Source organism: Staurois parvus, unplaced genomic scaffold, assembly GCF_062004578.1.
Source record: "Staurois parvus isolate SC_StPar_1 unplaced genomic scaffold, SC_StPar_1.0 ptg000897l, whole genome shotgun sequence".
NCBI classification, from domain to species: Eukaryota; Metazoa; Chordata; class Amphibia; order Anura; family Ranidae; genus Staurois; species Staurois parvus.
The window spans coordinates 1836391-1840752 of record NW_028318693.1 but is presented as its reverse complement, the minus strand read 5'-3'; the positions used below and the strand labels follow the sequence as shown (position 1 = coordinate 1840752).

Sequence of the window (4362 nt, the reverse complement as noted above, 5' to 3'; positions counted from 1 at the left end):
AAGCCTGATAGACTGAATAAGCTGCTGTTAAGATTATTCCTCCCCGAATCTCAGACAGGCCAAATGCCTCGTCATGAGTGATATGGGCCATAATGGCACCGCCACTACCTTATGGGCCGAAAGTGCCTTTGGGAATTTTTTTTCTTGTGAAAATGTATCCGCATAGCGGAAGACTCCCATACAGGCCAGTGCTGTGATATAGGCCATAAAGGCCCTGACATTTTTATATTATTAAACAATATGATAGTGTGACAAGAACACACCTATCTAAAAAAGAAGGTTTCTAAGTAATCCACGCGGAGTAGTGTGAATTCAAATGAATTTAACAATACTTTATTTGATCACATAGATCATAGGGAGGTTAAACATGAGCACGGTGTACATATGAAAAAAATAAAATCATGTTAAAAAGCACTTAGCGTCTTCAATTTAGGGTCATCTTAGCCAACAGAGCACCATATAAGGCAGAGTGGTGTAGTGATGAAATAATTATCCTGGATTTCAGTAGGTTTCCTGGTTAATATTTGTGTGAGCCGTGTATTCAGTGGGTGTGTTCCCAGTGTATATCAGGGACCTCCTGGAATGTACAAGCTGGAACACAAAAATACATGGTATGTATCTAGCAATATGGAAACCAAATCACATCCAAAATTAACCAGACCTCCCTCCACAATAGTCAATGGATACTGCTGTTACCTTCTCAAAGGTGAAACTATCATACCCGCCTCTCAAGTGTAGGGACTTCCTGGATAGCCACCCCAAATGGAACAAGGTCCACAGTACCAAATGATTCTGAGGATATATATAGAAAAAGTTAAATGTGTAGATCTTGGGCATCAGGTACCCCGAAAACAAAACATATATAAAAATGTGGATATATTACCATCAATGAGGATCAAGAAGACTCTTGTCGACTTGAACTAAGATCAGGTCCTTGATGCTTTTTCACAGATGCATATGGGGGTGAGGGACCAGGTATACACAATGCGTGGATTTCAAGCACATATAATGTGTATATAGCATATAGCAGGCCGTAGATACCTAAGTTTAATGTACCCAATAAAGGGTTTCCAAAAATTGCTCAATTTGAGAAGGTTATTTGCGGTTTTTAAAGGATGCGGCTATGTCACAGCAAAAAATACCTGAGTAGGATAGCGTATATATATATATATATATATGTAGATTCTCCTCCTGAGAGGAATTCCAAAAAATTCCCCGAGTATACAGGGTAAATTAGGCCCATGAATCATGCCCTATTAACGCCATGTAGGCTCTGTAAATCTCAACAGCCGTAAGCTTTTAAATAACTTGCCACCGGTGGAAGATATGTTTCCCTGAGGGATTGCCGTTTGCGAACCGCTGTGATAATAGCCCACTGGTAGTTCTCAGAGGGTCTTGGGCCTACCTAACAGGGAGCTGTGACACCGCCGTTCCTTCCCGCCTCGTGGGCGCCGCACCCTGTGAAGACGCCGAGCGTAGTGACGTCAATACGTTGACGCGTTTCGTCCGCCAATCACCGCAGACTTCGTCAGAACTGGGAGGGGACTTCAATCCTTTGCCTTATATGGTGCGCTAATTGCATACCAGAAAGTCTCCACCTCGCCATCTTGTGTTGAAAGAATATCACTACATTGGGAATGTCCAAAAATGAATTAAAACACATATCTTGAATTTTTTAAAAATGATTGCTGGATATAGAAGGGGAGCCTAATTACTATAGATCAAATTATCTTCCAAAAGAATGATAAACAGGAGATTATTATTAACATATTTCACGTTCACATAGGGAAACATCAAAACCAAGTCCAGCCACCAGAATTTCAAAATCAGTCCTATTATTCTATATGCTCACCACCTAATAAGAGTAGAAAAGGTTGAACAATTAGGTTCATATTTTGTCCACAGAGGCCCATATTTAGTTCATATAAAGGATATCGCAATATAGATTATAGCTCAGGGTATATAGAAAGTTCAGGGGAATTCATTTCAAAAACACCCCAAAGTTGAGTTCCGTGTTTAATCCAGATGGGACAAGTGCCCCTAGGGTATAAATCCAAAATTTTTCTTTTTGTAGGAGGACTTTATCAAAGTCACCCCGACGAGCCAAAATATTCAGCAGAAAGATCCCTTTTACTTTTAGACCATCTGTTTTACCCCCGTGTACTTCTTTAAAGTGTTGCGCCAGTGGGTTCACTTTTTCTCCCTTTCTTACATTCCTATTTTCATTTCTAATGTCTCTCAGATGTTCACCGATCCTAGTCCTAAGGCTTCTTTTGGTTTTACCTATATATATCTTTTTACATGGACATTCTATCATGTATACCATTTTACTACTAGAACAATTAATGAAGCTTCGTATTTGAAATGTCCTAGAGTTATCATTGTTGAAAAACTGATTAGACTTATGTACAAATGGACAAATCTGACAATGACCACATGGAAACATACCATATACACCAGTCTTCCTAGTTAGCCAGTTTCTCTGTGGTGCCCTCTGAAATTCTGATTGTACTAGTATATCATTTAGATTCCGAGTTGAACTTGTTTCTGAGAAAGATCCTTTTAAGAATTCCATATGTATCTAGAGAAGAACAGAATCCCTGTGATCTGAATTCAGAGAGGGAACAACAGGCATTCAGAGATCTCATTAGTCTTCTTGACGAGACTCCCACAGACAGTGAGTTTGGGGAGGGGGATGTTTCTAACAAGTGGAAAAGACATACTAGACTAAAAACTCCTTCCAAAAGAATGCCTAATATTAGGGAAAATAAATGGCTAAGTACTTTTTTAGATCTCGTGCATGATGACCTTGGAAAAATAGACTGGACAATGAGGAATGCTGATAACCTCACCAGGGGTGAAAGAATAGCCCTTATGGAACTTAGAAATGCTAAAAACATTGTGATTAAAAAGAGTGACAAAAGGGGGGAATGTAGTACTATTAGAGAGTGTGGAATATGAGAAGGAGGTGCTTAGACAGCTAAGGAGCCTGGATACATATCGCAAACTACATAATAACCCGTTCCCAAAACTTGTGGTTGATTTAAATAAAAAAGTGGGATCGGCACGTGAAGCAAATCTATTAACCAAACGGGAATGTGATATGCTGACAGTTGAAACATATAATATCCCCACCTTCTATGTAATCCCAAAAATACATAAAAATCCCTCTCAACCACCGGGACGCCCTATAGTATCTGCTATTGGTGGCCCCCTGGAACCAATAGGTAAATTTGTAGACGACTTAATCAAGGATTTGGTCTTGGAACTCAGATCTTATGTAAGAGATACGGGGGATGTACTTAAAAAGATTATAAATGTAAAAGTACCAGAAGGTGCACTCCTGGTGGGCATTGATGTGGAATCACTGTATACCTCCATCCCACACGTCTGGGGACAGAAAGCGGTGGCCCATTTTCTGGAGATATACTTTCCTGAAATGCGGGCTCAAAATGAATTTATATTGGATTTGCTTGAGTTTATGCTGACCCATAACTGTTTTCAGTTTCTGGGCTCCTTCTATCAGCAAATATGTGGTACCTCCATGGGAGCACCCTGGGCCCCGGCATTCGCATGTTTACATCTAGGTCTGTGGGAGGAGGAATTAGTATATCCCTCCACTCCCTATAAACAATATGCAATAACCTGGTTGCGATACATTGATGATGTCCTAATGGTATGGGATGGAGGTATGGATGAGCTCAAAAGCTTTATGGAATTTTTGAACAAGAATGATAGGAATATCAAACTCACTTATACAGTAGATAGAGAGGTGATAACTCTTTTGGATTTGTCAATCTCTGCCCACAAAAATGAACTGGTTACTAAAACATTTAGAAAGGAAACAGCGGCCAATACACTTTTACATGCTAATAGCTATCATCCAAGGAGTCTGAAACAGGGAATCCCTATAGGTCAGTTCCAGAGAATAAAAAGAAACTGTACAGAAGAATTAGAATATAGACATGAATCTATCCAGCTCTACAAAAGGTTCAGAGAGAGGAGCTATTCACATAGAACCCTAAGAAGAGCAAAAAGAAAAGCCCTCGGTAAAACAAGAGAGGAATTAATTAATAAATCAAAACCAAAGGCAGCTGCGAATACTGAAAACCAACCGGTAAGATTCATAACTAAATTTGGACAACAATGGGATGAAGTTAAGAAGGCCCTGGACTCCCATTGGCATTTACTAACTCAAAATCCGCAGATAGCGAGAGTGGTAGGAGAGAGCCCCCATATGGTGGCAAAACGAATCTAAATGATATATTAGTACAATCAGAATTTCAGAGGGCACCACAGAGAAACTGGCTAACTAGGAAGACTGGTGTATATGGTATGTTTCCATGTGGTCATTGTCAGATT

The 4362-nt window shown here is 39.8% G+C and overlaps 1 long non-coding RNA gene across 1 annotated transcript; it reads right to left on the bottom strand.

Annotated features, from left to right (window-relative positions):
* Positions 1–317: 317 nt before the first annotated feature.
* LOC149442340 (uncharacterized) lies at positions 318–983 on the bottom strand. Its single transcript, XR_016307204.1, has 3 exons — positions 884–983; positions 697–792; positions 318–591 (listed from the first exon to the last, which is right to left on the bottom strand). It is a non-coding gene; the product is annotated as an uncharacterized LOC149442340 (long non-coding RNA).
* Positions 984–4362: the final 3379 nt, after the last annotated feature.